Here is a 14,482-nt window from a genome sequence, read left to right as displayed (position 1 = left end):
CAGTTCCAGCACCACACACACCTTCTACTTCAGCAGTGCACATAGTAGTCTTTCCCCCTTCTCTATGTCTCTTCTCTCCCCAAGCCTCTTCCTCCACCTCACAGCACAGCCTACCATCTCTGCACCAAGCAGCTGTATCCTGTCCCCGCCATGTTCCTGCTAGCTCCTACAGAAAGCCAAAAGTTTAGCAGCCTTTTCTTTGTGTCTGTCTGCGACTCAATGCCTTGTCTATGTGGTGAGTAGCAATGAGTTCCTCGTCCGGGCCATGAAGGTCCTAGCGTTGTCTACTGGTCACTGTGTCATCCTCTGTCTTGCAGCTTCATGTGGATGGGGTATGTACTTAGCGCACTGCTCTGCCCGCTGTTTTTCAGACTTTCCAGACCATGGAACCACTATTACTTGGTGAAGTAGATCCTCAATTGGTGTCACAAGGCTGTGCATCTTGTACCAGTCCTCCCACCACAGAAAAGTAGTTGGCAGTACCAGGAATCGAATCTGACTACTCAGCTATGGAGACAGACCTGAGTAGCAGTCTATTCTTTTCCTATTGTTGTTATTTCTTCCTGGTCTTTCCATTGTTAAATTCTACAAACACACCCACAGCCAAACTTATGCAAAACACACATAAATTTGCAATAATATTTATACAATGCTTTAGATAGATAAGACACATCGTGGTTTGGACAGAATTGCTGTGTAAAATTAAGAATGTGTAAGGTGTTATAAATTTAATGAATGTATTCATTAACCTGAATGGAAAAATGATGACCAGACAGAAACTAAAACATTAAATGTCTATAGCAAGATTACTATTGCTGTGTATGAATGTGTATATGTTAAGTGCAGTTGGCACGAACCTCACTGTTGGGCTGATCTCCAATAAACCATGTTAGATTTTTAAGAATTTAAAAACAGACTGATTTGCTGCTTACCTTTTGAGGCAACAGAATTTTTGTACTTGATCTAATTGTTAGTGCCAAATATTTATACTGCGAGTTGGAGTCTGTGTCTGAATGTAACTATTAAATACTCTTCACTGTGGGTAGTGAGTACTACTGCACAATTTTAACCCTAGAATGTCTTTAACTTTACTGTGATTAAAATGGTCTTTGTAGAATGGAAGCATCATATGAATGTGGATCAGATGATATTTTGTTTTGGTGAAAATCAACAAAGTTTCATATTTTGCACTACTGGTACTCTGTTGTCTCTGCTTGGAAACTGTCAATTGACAGCACAGGTGGCCAATATATGGTGGTGATCAGTTTTGTAATGATAAAAATTAACTCAAACTGCAACCTCTTCACACTGTCCAACATCTGCAGCAGTCCAATTACCACATACTGAAGCTTTAGATAGAATTTGGAGGATGAATTATGACCATGTGGTTATATGTTTTAACCCTGGACTCCCATGTAATGATACATTCAAGTCACATGGTGCCACTTTATTTACACTCTCACTTTTTAATAACATGAATTGGTCATCACAGTAAATAATTTGACAGTAGCTAAATCATTCACAGTCTCCCTTCTCAAATATGATAATCAATAATAGTCATTTTCTATAACACAGTCTGTACCACTGTCATTATTCACAGTCTCTCTTCTTTTCGTGGCCACAATAATGCCTTTATCTATTTTGTACACAGTCTCTGTTTGTGCAGCATATACTTACATTTTGTGATGAAAACTGTCCCAAAATTCTCATTATCTCAATGTCTTCAAATCTCAGCTCACCTGTCCTTCAGTGCCAATCTTCTTCCTAAATCTTCAGTTTTGACCTTTTCTTTTGAATCTTCTCTCTTGTATTTTCTACATTCATAACCTCAAATTTGTTCTCTCTCCCTAAAATCAGCTGGGCTTTGCATGATCTGAATAGCAAACATCCCTTTTGTCCATTTTTACACTTCAGCCACATCAGCTATCTTCAGCTGTTTGTGTTCCTCTGTCACTCATGCCTTAATAAAATTATGGAGATTAAATTTCACATGTTGGATGAAAGCCCTCTCTCTTTTCCATATACAGTAGATGGAAATAATATAAAACAACAATAGGAAAAGACTGATTGCTGCTTACTGTAAAGAAGACATGTCAAGTTGCAGCCAATTCCAGCCATCTTGGGTCGGAATGCAACATCACATGGGATGCAAGTAGCAATCTGAAGGGGGTGGAGAAGGGGAGGGGATATAAGTGTAAGGGTGGGGAGAGAGATGACTGTTATCTGGTGGAGCATGCAGGGACTAAACTGCCAACAGGCACAGCATCGGGAGGTATGGTGCAGGGAGGTGGGGAAAAGGAACAAAAACAGAGAGGAGCAGGGAAGACAGGTGGATATGTTGGCAGAGGGCTCCAGATAAACAGGGTGGGAAACAAGATTGGGAAGATGATAGGACAGAGGGTGGAAACTGTTGAGTGGAAGATGTGGGGACCGTATGTTACTGTAGGCTGAGGCCGGGATGATTATGGGAGTGGAGAATGTGTTGCAAGGATAACTCCCATATGTGCAGTTCAGAAAACCTGGTGGTGAAGGGAAAGATCCAGATGGCTTGGGTAGTAATTCAACCATGCTCATCTCCCACCCAGTTTATTTGCAGCCCTTGCCAATGCCTCTACTTTTCTTTCCCTGCTCCTCCCCTTTTCCCTTTTTCCCCCCACATCCCTGCCCTACAAACAAAAGAGAGAACTACAATACATTAAACAAATTAACTATTGTAACTAATAAAGACTATACTAGAAATAGCATGCAGAATGCTTATATCATTAACAAAACTGTAATAATAATGTACAAATAATTCAGGAAATTAGTAAACAGGCAAAAGATATAATCCAGTAGATTATGGCACAAACTGATAGCCATTACTAATCTTCAGGAAGTGAAATGTGTAGTGCTGCTGACAGGCACCTGTAATAGTAAAAGGGATACACTACTTAAGTTTCAGAACTAACAGCTCATTCATCAGGTAGACGGGATGGTAGGTTGGGAATGTAGAAATGTAAGGGCCAGGTCCTCAGGCACATACATGAGGGACAGCCTCCTTTACAAAGGAAATAGTAGTTCCAAAAGCTGGATAGTCTATATCTTTCAAATTTACGTATGTCTGTCACCAGTGTAACAAATTTCACCCATTTAAGTACCAAAAGCTGGATAGTCTATATATTTCAATTTTACACACGTCTGTCACCAGTATAACAAATTTCACCCACTTAAATACTGGCCAGTAATTCTGCCTCCTATTTTTTTAGTTTTCTCAACTGAAATTTCATTTGATACAAAAGATAAAAATATTCCAGGTTGGAATATCAACAATACTGAAAAGGATAGATTGTTACTCATAATAGAGATGACATGCTGAGTTGCACCTGTGTGCAATTAGAAGAATGTTACACACTGAGCTTTCAGCCAAAGTCTTCTTCAGAAAAGAAAAAAAACACACACACACACACACACACACACACACAAACACACACACACACACACACACACACACACACACACACACACACACACACACACACATGCGCGCGTGCGCGCGCGCGCACAAGCAAGCAAACATTATGCACACATGGCTGGGGTCAGAATGCAACTGTTGTGTTGAACAAAAGCAGCAATCTGGTGTGCAACAGGAAGGGGAAGAGATAGCAGTATATATGGGGGCAGGGGGGGGGGGGGCAGGGAGAGAAGAGCATGCAGGGACTAGATTGTGGCAAGACAAGGTTGCCATGTGTAACATTGGGACACTGTGTGCAAGGAACTGGATATGGGAATGGGGGAGAGGGGTTAAGAAGGGGAAAAACCATCTGTGGGTGCATAAGTGGGAAGTGCTGTGCATGGAGGGCAAAGGGATTTGAATTGGGAGGGGGTGTGGGACAGAGTGGGTGGAAATTACTGTAGGTTAGAGCAGGCTACTTTTGGGAGCAGAGAATGAGTTGCAAGGATAACTCCCATCTGTGCAGTTCAGAAAATCTGATGATGGGAGGGAGGATCCTGATGGCCCAGGTTGAGAATTAGCCATTTAAATTGAGTCTTTTATGCTCAACTGTATGTTGTGCCACAGGGTGGTCCACATTGCTCTTGGCCACAGTTTTGTGTGGCAGCTGGTTGGTAGTCATACCATTATAAAAATTTGTCCAATGATTGCAGCAGAGCTGGTATATGATATGGCTGCTTCCACAGTTGGCCCAACCTCTGATGAAATAGGATAGATCTATGGCAGGAATGGAATAGGAAGTAGTGGATGAGTGGATTGGGTGGGTCATGCATGTTGGTCTTGCATTTCAGGGCAAGTGGTAGATAAACAAAAACCTGACGAAGGATGTGGTTCACTTGTTTTAGTCAGGGTATTGGGTGACAACAGGGGTGCTCCTTTATAGCTGATTGTTGGAGCTGGTGGGAGGATTTGGGAAGTGTGATGTATAGCATATGAAATCTGTTCACAGACTAGGTGTGAGGATAATGCCTGTCTCTGAAGGCATTTATGAGACCGGCAGCATATTGGGAAGGGAGAGCTTATCGCTGCACATACATTGTCTCTGTGTAGCCAGGCTGTATGGGAGGAATTTTTTGATGTGGAAGGGATGGCAGCTGTCAAAATGCTGGTACTGTTGGTGGATTTAATGTTGATAGAAGTATGGATGGAGCCATCAGGAAGGAGGATGTCAATATCCAGATAGGTGGCATGCTAGGTTGAGAAGGACAAGGTGAAGTGAATGAGAGAAAAGTGATGATGTTGGGAAGAAATGAGGTTGGGGTGTTTTGTGCCTGAGCCCACATCATGAAGATATCATCAATGAACGTGGACCACATAGAAGGTTTGGGAGACTAGGAAGGTTTTCCCTGGATGGCCCATAAACAGACCCGTTGAGAGGCATGTGAGTGGATTTGTTTGTATTCCTTACCATCAAAGGAAAATTTGTTGTGGGTTAGAATAATGTTGGTAAGATGTACAAGTAATGAGGTACAGAGTTCAGCGTATTAAGAATGATGTGAGAGGTAGTGACCATCAGCAGAAATACCATGGGGTAGAGGGATGTTGATGTGTAGGGAAGTCATATCAACAGTGAGAATTAGGGATCCAGGAGATAAATGGGTGGGGATGATGCAGAGCTGGTGAAGGAATTGGTTGGTATCTTTGACATGAGAAGTTAGATGTTTGGCCTTTGGGTCAAAGTGTTGATCAATGAGAGCCAAAGTTCTTTCAGTGGGAAATAATAACCAGCTACAATGGGGCACAGGATTTCTGGGTTTGTGGATTTTAGAGAGTACATAGAAGATAGGAGTGCAGGGCATTGTAGGGTTGAGGCAGGAAATGAATTCAAGGGAGACTATCTGGAAGGGCCTAAGGCTTTAAGCTGATATTGGAGCTTGTGTTGGACTCAAAGATGGGATCATTCTGCCAGAGTTTATAGGTGGAGTAGTCAGACAACTGGCAGAGGCCTTCCACCAGATAGTCACTGTGATTCATAACAGTGGTGGAACCCTTGTCTGCAGGTAGGGTGATTAAGTCAGGATCTGTTTTGAGGCTGTGTATGGCTGTCCTTTATCTGCTGGAAGTTTGGTGTTCTTATGAAGGAACTTGGTGAAGGATGGTGAGGCTAAGTTGAGGTAAAATCATACAATCAAAACTCTGGGATGGTATAACAATATTAGGGATAGGATAGATTGTTACTCACTGGAAAGATAACCCATTAAGTTGCAGAAAGACACAATGAAAAGACTTACACATGTAGCAATCAGCCAAAGCCTTCCTCAGCAAAGAAAAGATACACACACTCACACAAGAAAGCAGGGAGCTTGTCTGTGTAAATGTGTGTATGTTTTCTTCATTGAGGAAGGCTTTGGCTGATAGCTACATGTGTAACACTCTTTTCATTGTGCCTGTCTGCATCTCAATGGGTCATCTCTCCATTGAGTAGGAATCTAACCCATCTCTAATTTTCAAGGTGGAGGTAAGGAATTGCTGGAAGCTGATTAGGGGGTCGTTAGGTGGGAGGGTGGGAGAATCACTGGTGGATAATGGAATGAGCTAGCATGGTTCAATGTTGTGATTGGTTTGACTGTGGATGGAGGGGTTGGTGGCAGGGTAGTGTTTCCATTGGGAGAAGGAGAGTAGGTCTTTGACAGGTTCAACAACATGGTTAAATTTGAATGTAGGGCTGGTGATAAGACTGAAATTTCTGTGGGGGCTGAGGATTTTGATGGAAAGGTTAACAACAGTGTTCCAGGATTATTTAGGCTATGGATTTAATGGAGAGTTGGTAGGGAGTTTTGGGAGATGTGGTAAGTTGAAAAGGTCATCTAGACCAGGTCTGAGTGCTATGAATGTTTGATGAGGGTTGGACAGGGGTTGGAGGTGGGAAGAGGTACTCAAAGGTGGCAGTAGGGTGTCAGCAGTCAGATGCTGGAAAGCGAGGGATTCAGTTTCAGGGATGTGATGTTTGTAGCAGGGATTGGGCGCAAACAGTATATTGTGGAGGGAGCAGTGGTTGTACTGGCATGACTGTGCCATGGAGATGAGTTTTTGTGGTATCAAGGTAGTGAGGGACAGGGACTAGTGGAATCTGAGAATGTGAATGTTATTTTGAAAGGTGGGGGTTGGGATCCAGAGAAAGGAACTTTTATGGTTAGGACATATGGGATGAATCCCATGGTTTAGGCGGCATGTAAGGAACAAGAGATGGGACTAGGCTTTAGCCAGGCAAAGGGTACTTTCTGAACTAGTGTAGAAAGATGGAACAGAGCCCATTGTGGCATGAGTGACATAGGGGACACATGAATGACATAGGAAATGGACAAATGGTTGTGACGGGAACCAGATGACAGAAAAAGAAGTGTATAGTACTCATAAAAATATGTGTATTCTTGTGTGTCTGTGCATGTCTTTTTCTCTTATCTAGTTCCCCTCACAAATATCCAGCACTTTCATTTGCTTATTTTCTACATTATTTACCATTTCCTCTATGCTATCCATGCCACCATGGACCCCTGCTCCATCTTTCTGCACCAATTCAGGAAAGTATCCCTTTTCTTGGCTAAAATCCGGACTCACATCCTGCTTCTTAAATCCTGCCTACTCAATGGAATCCATCCAACAGGCGAACCATAAAAATTCCTTTTTCTGGATCTGACCCCACCTTTTACAATGACCATCACCTTTTCAGATTCTGCCAGCCGCTGTCCATCACAAACCAGGTACTGCAAAAAACATCTCTGTGGTACAGGCATCCCAGGACTGCCTCTGCTCCCTCTGCAAGATGCTGCTATTGTTCAATCCCTACTACTTATGTCATGTCTCTGAAATTGGACCCCACACTCTTCAGCACCTGGACGAGCATCCTCTCACCACCTACATAAGCTATCCAACTTGCTGACTTCCTGCTGCCAGGTCAGGGCACCACTACCCAACTCCTGTTCTACTTGTCAACCCATAACTTACAACTACTTTTCCTTTGAAGGGAACATGTACAAATAAATCTGCAGCACAGCCACGGACACCAACGTGGCACCCTCTTACACACCATTTTTATGATCCACATAGAGAAAACTGTCCTACCCTCTCAAAACTCCAAAACCCTAGCCTGATTCAGGTTCAATGATGATAATGTCATGCTCTGGACTCAGGATCAAGACATGCTATCCTCTTTCCTTCACAACATGAACACCTACTCTCCCATCCGCTTCACCTGGTTCTCCATAATCCAGCTTGCTGCTTTCCTGGACATTGATCTCCTCCTGTCTGACAGCTCCAACCACACATCTGTCCACATTAACCCCACCAACCAACAACAGTACATGCATTTCAACAGCTGCTACTCTATCCACATCAAAGAGCCCCTCCCATACAGCCTAGTCATCCAGGGACAATGTATGTGCAGTGACAAGCACCGTGTTCGCAGTATGCTGCAGGTCTAATAAATGCCTTCAGATACAGGCACCACCCTTTGTCAGTAACCAGATTTCCCATGGCATATCCCCACATACCCCCAATTGTCCCACCACCTCCCAAGGACCGCATTCACGGGAGCACCCCCTTCATCAACCAATATCACTGTTGACTGGAACAAGTGAACCACATCTTTCATTCAGGTTCCGATTATCTACCATCATGCCCTGAAACGAGGGACTTCCTACCAAAGATGCTTCCTACCCCTCAATAAATGGTGTTCTGTCACCAACCCAACCTTCACAACATCCTATTTCATCACACCCAATCCCAACCCCTTGCCACAGGGATCATATCCCTGTCCATGCCTAGGTGCTAGACCCACCCAATCCACCCACCCAGTACTTCTTATTCCCGTCCTGTCATAGGTTTATCCTTCTTCATTAGAGGTTGGGCCACCTGTGAAAGCAGTCATGGGATATACCAGATCTGCTGCAGTCATTGCACAGCTTTTTATAAAGGTATGACTACCAATGAGCTTTACACCAGGATGAATGGTCACTGCCAAATTGTTGCCAACAGCTAAATGGGCCACCCTCTGGTGTTTCCCAAGGTAGTGTTATAGGCCCTTTCCTGTTTCTTATCTATATAAATGATTTGGGAGACAATCTGGGCAGCCATCTTAGATTGTTTGCAGATGATGCTGTCATTTATCAACTAGTGAAGACATCAGAAGATCAAAACAAATTGCAAAATAATTTAGAAAAGATATCTGCATGGTGCAAAAATTGGCAATTGACCCTAAATAATGAAAAGTGTGAGGTCATCCACCTGAGTGCTAAAAGGAATCCATCAAACTTCGGTTACACAATAAATCAGTCAAATCTAAAGGCCATAAATTCAGCTAAATACCAAGGAATTACAATTACAAACAACTTAAATTGGAAGGAACATATAGAAAATGTTGCGGGGAAAGTTAACCAAAGACTGTGTTTTATTGGCAGAACACTTAGAAAATGAAACAGATCTACTAAGGAGACTGCCTACACTATGCATGTCCGTCCTCTTTTACAATATTGCTACACAGTGTGGGATCCTTACCAGATAATACTGACGGAGTACATCAAAAAAGTTCAAAGAAGAGCAGCGTGTTTTGTATTGTCGTGAAATAGGGGACAGAGTGTCACTGAAATGATACAGGATTTCAGATGGACGTAATAAAAAACAAATGTATTTTTCTCCCAAAATTCCAATCACCAACTCTCCTCCAAATGTGAAAATATTTTGTTGACACTGACTTATGTAGGGAGAAATGATCACTATGATAAAATAAGGGAAATCGGATCTCATACAGAAAGATATAGGTGTTCATTCTTTCCACACACTGTATGAGATTAGAATAATAAAGAATTGTGAAGGTGGTGCCATGAACCCTCTGCCAGGCACTTAAATGTGATTTGCAGAGTATCCATGTAGATGTAGATGTCGATGTAGAAGGCTGCTTCACAACCCAGGCCATCGGGAACCCACTCTCACCCCCCACGCCCCAAACACCAGCTTTCTCAACAGCGCAGGTGGGAACTATCCTTACAGAACATTCTCTGCTCTCATAATGATCCTGGCCTCAACCTATGGTAACTGAAATGTGTGGGTCATCTGGGTAGAGCGGCTCACACATGTTGTATCAGGTTTATGTGCTCCGAGGTGAGTGGAGGACCTATGACAGTGCAAACAAATTAGTGACAAACAAATATACACCTTATTGTTCTCCAATACTTAACTAAATTTGTGCAACAACTCGTTGGATGTGCCTCTGGACAACTAAGCAGTGGCATGTCAAGGTGTGCATTACTGAATACAATGTCAACAAGACTATGTCTGTCCTGGACACCACACTGACAATCACTATAGAAAACTCTTGTCGCTTTTGCAAAGCTATGAGGGCCTCCACTTGTAGACCAAGTCTCACTGGTTGGTCTCCACAATGAACTGTGGCTACTTACAGTGACTCTGTACTAGAACTGCCATACACCAGTGCCGAACATGAAGCCCCCATTGGAGCCTATGGCCTCTGCTTATCACAATGCAGAAGTCCATACCATTAGTGGTGGTACAGAGATTGCTGATTGGGTCATGCATTTGGTTGGCGGCAAACTACAAAGTACTGCCAGTTTTGCCAGTCAGAAATGGTCTCCGCGCACCAGCTCAGATGTGCATTGACACAACACTCCTCCGACCCGAACCTCCTTGTCATTGTCATGTAGTGTCAGTTGCGGCTACGATAGTGGGCGAGGGGGGAGGGGGCTGGAGGTGGATGCAGCAGGTGATGAGGGAATGGGAGTGGAGTCTGTAGCTGGTATTGAAACCCTGCTCATGACCCAGCATTTGCCTTGTGACTGGCTCAGAATGCCAGCTGAAAATAGAGCAGAGAACACACTCCTGCATCCAGCAATGGAGTGCTGACTTCATAGTGTTCACCTGCAGTGGCATTATGATGTGGGTTGGCAGCCCTTTGATGGAGTGAACCATCCCTGGAAGATGTCTGTTGTCCACTCTGAGCTGGCTGGGGTGTCGGGTTCAGGTCTGTAGGTTTGGACCCAGGTAATGGCAATGCAGGACCTCATGTTGCTGGATAGAGTACAGGCTGCATCATCCAGGCAGGCAATGAATCTGTAAACAAAGACTCGACAGCTGGATCACGCAAACTACATGGGTGAAGTTTGTTCTGGTGGTGGCTCTGCAAACTTCCTGGACCCTGTACAAGGAACATGGATCTACCTAATGATTTTACAATACTGCCATGCTCCCAGGTCTTCAATGTGCCGTAAAATCTGAAAAAAATTGTTGATTACTTTTATACATTGCCTGAGTGGGCAGAGTAGGTGTTAGCCACTGTGACAGGTGCAGCAGCTGAAGCACTGCGTGGTGACACTGCCCATGGACCATATCCACTGGTTGAGGGCCGTTGCAGGGCTGGGAGCAGAAAGACAAGAGGAACAGCAGCAAAGCTAGTTCCTGCATGGGGTGGGTGCATAGCTTGTCCACCTGCTGTTTGAAAGTGTGCACAAAATGCTCTGCTTCTCTGTTTGATTGAGGGTGAAAAAGTGTGTTGATGTGACGAACGCCATTGGTTGCACAAAAATACTCAAATTCTGTCGACAGAAATTGAGGTCCATTGTCAGTCATGAGCAACTCTGGAACACCTTCAGCACAAAATATTGATTGCAAATACAGGTGTGTGCAGTGAGTCAATGTTGAGTTCACGGGCACAACAAAAGGAAACTTGCTATGTGCATCCATGATAATCAGGCGACAAATGTTCCAGTAGGGTCCAGCAAAGCCTAAATGAACGCATTGCTAAGGTGCTTCTGGTTTTGGCCAATCAAAGAAACACTGAGGAGGGGCTGTCTGGTGTTCTGCACAAGCATAGCACTGTGCTGTCATCTGTTCCATTTGAGTGTCCATGCCAAATCAAGTGTAATATCTGTGAGCTAATTGTTTTGTGCAGACCACAACCCCATGACCTTGGTGAAGCAAACACACTACTTATAGCTACTTACATGTCTTGGAAATCCTTTGGGATCACCACACACAATTGTTCTGATTCAATGCATAGCAAAATAACACTCTGAAGCACTGACAAGTCTTACTGGCAAACAAACTATTGGCAGATCACCGGGCTGATGATTTGCTTTCCTGAGCAGGCCCACCCATGTGGATGTTGCACAACAAAACTTGCAAGTCCAGGTCTGCTACCATTGCCTAGTTGACTTTCTGGTGATCGAAGAGGTATTTGTCCAGAGCATCTAACTCCTGTACATCAAAGTGAAAACATGATGCTTCTGACATGTCAATGTTTGCATCTGGAAAATTGTAAATTTGTGGGAAGGTCTTATGGGACCAAACTACTGAGGTCATTGGTCCCTAAGCCTACACACTACTTAATCTAACTTAAACTAACTTATGCTATAGACAACACACACAACCATGCCCAAGGGAGGACTCGAAGCTCTGACATGGGGAGCCGCGTGGATAAAGTTTGCATCTGGTCCTATGGGAAGATATGAGACCTGCGTCCTTTGATGTGCTTGGATGTGGGCTTGTAAATTATCTCATTCTGATCATTCATTCACTTCCATGTCCGGTCAGCATTTCCAGAAAGTAACAACTCTGATGGCCTTGTTGGTTCCCTTGATCAGGTCCTGTGTTGTGCAGGGTTGTTCAAGTTGAAGACAAATTAGCAGGTTGGCCAGGTCTTGTGTTGTTCCGCACTCGCAGGATGTATGTCCATCAGCTGGAAGAATGCCCCATTTTCGAATCTTGGTCTTGCATAGAGGAACGCCCACCCTAAGACGATTGAGCAATCTCCAAATAGGGTCGGGCAAGTCGTTTCCTGGAGCTAGCTCTTCGTTTACAGGGATATCAGGTGGTAGCTTGCTCTTCCACCTGGTGATGCGGTTAGACTCTGATGTTCCCTCTAGTGGTTGAGTTCTGGCAATGAAGCTCTTTCTTGACTTCAGTCGGTGGACTACAGCCTGATGAGCATGCAGTGCTTTCAGGGATCATAAGTTTGCTTAGCCTCTCTACATCAGCAGTAACAGCCCTTCTAATAGTGGGGGGGAGCTATTCCAACAATCGGGTAGGTTTTATTGACTGGAGTTGACTTCATACATCCCGACAAGTTTTGGACTGTCTCATTTATTGCTATACCAACCTGTTTGGTGTGAGTGGATGCACTCCACACAGGTGAAGCATACTCTGCAGCGGACACACACAAAGCAAGAGCTGAAATTCTCAGGACGGTAGGACTTGCTCCCCAGGCAGTGGATGTGAGCTTCCTCAAGATGTTATTCTGTGAACTAACTTTCAGCCTGGTGTTATTTGAAGAAGTAGAGGAAAAGTTGACTTCTGCACTAGATCTCATACTGATAATGCAAGAGAATAAGAGCCCATCATTGCAATTTTTGTGCAGTGCAGTTTGGAATAGGCTTGGTTGGGTTGAAAAGTGACTGCAATGGTTTGTGGTCAGTGACTATAAGTAGAACTTCATCCCATACTGGTATCAGTAAAATTTTGTCACTCCATCAATGATTACAAGAGTCTCCTTCTCTATCTGCAAATAATTAGTCTGAGCCTTGTTGGGAAGTTGTGAGATGAAGCCTTTTGGACTGGCTGCAGAACCAATTCTGTGCAAAAACACCATACCAGTGCTATATGCACTTGAAATTTTCTGTTATGTGGGAATTTGTTCTGAGCAAAAGTCTTTGACACCTGCAGATAAAGAGCCTGAATGTGCCCGTTCTTACCACATGCAAAACAAGTTGCGTAACATGAAGGGCACTGGTCATGTTAGTGAGATTTGAAACAGCGCAGGCCATATTTCATACTGATAGATTTCTGGCCAGGTTGTTTACTTGGTTAACTGTAGTGTACCCAACTGGGCTGCTGTGTGTCTGTCTTTGAAGTGGGTTGCTTACATTGTTTTGCAATCTGGAGCTATGGCACAAATGTTCTCTGCTTGAAAATTATCGACTGCACTGTCACGCAAATCTTGAAAGTCAATAATCTGCAAAACCTTTTGCAACATGGGGTAGGGTACTGTAAGATTTGTTTATGGATTCTACTATCTGCCATGTTTTAACTAATAGTGTCATTAACCGTCAAGTCACTATAGTATTTTCCACATTCCACTGAAATTTGCACTGTCTTGTGAGCCCCTGAAAATCTGTCACCATTACCCGCACATTTAACCTGGTTGTTTCTCGAGCTTAAAGAATTTAAGTTTGGTAACCACCACATTAATCTTATCATCATAATATTTGTTCAGTGCTTGAGTAAGCTCCTAGTTCTGGCCTCGTAGTAGGCAATAACTTTGCACAAATGCAGTAAAGGACAACACCAATGATGGAACAGAAAAAAAGACTGCTTCACAGTATCTTGAATTTGGTGAGTGCCCAGGTATGCTTCAAATTGTGGTAAATATTGTAACCAATCCTCCTTTTCTTCTTCAAATTATCACCATGGAGGCAACAGCGTGGATTGTGCTGCTTGTAGTGCAGTAGTTGGTAACAGAGTCTGATTCAGAATCTCAGTTGCTGCCATCTGCATTTGGATGAATCCCTTCATCAGGTCCATAAGCTGGTTCATTGACTGCATCTCTAACTGAAGAAACTGATCTACATCTAGTGGTGGTGCTGCGGATGTTTGCATTTGTGGCACAGCTAATTGTGAGGAAGGTAACACTTATCACAACAGAGAAGTCCATCTCATTGGTGGTGGCACAGAGATTGCTGGTCGGGATGCGCTTGTGGTTGGCAACGAACCTCAAAGTGCCGCCCATGATGCCAGTCAGAAACGGTCTCAATGTGCCAGCTCTGATTGCATCCATTAGCAAGGTCACAACAGTAACATACTGTTTCTGTACCCTCCACCCTATGGTTTCTGCTCCATCTGTCCCACACCACCTCCCAACTCACATCTCCTCAACCTCACTGTGCACTGCTCTCCACTAATGCTCCCAGTGATTGTTTTTCCCCTTCTCCTTTCTTCTCCCCAGTTCCTCCACTCCCACCCCCACAGACTGCCAATGCTGTGGCTGGA

The sequence above is a fragment of the Schistocerca piceifrons genome, chromosome 3 (genome assembly GCF_021461385.2).
Source record: "Schistocerca piceifrons isolate TAMUIC-IGC-003096 chromosome 3, iqSchPice1.1, whole genome shotgun sequence".
NCBI classification, from domain to species: Eukaryota; Metazoa; Arthropoda; class Insecta; order Orthoptera; family Acrididae; genus Schistocerca; species Schistocerca piceifrons.
The sequence above is the reverse complement of the archived record's forward strand: the minus strand, read 5'-3'. Positions refer to the sequence as shown.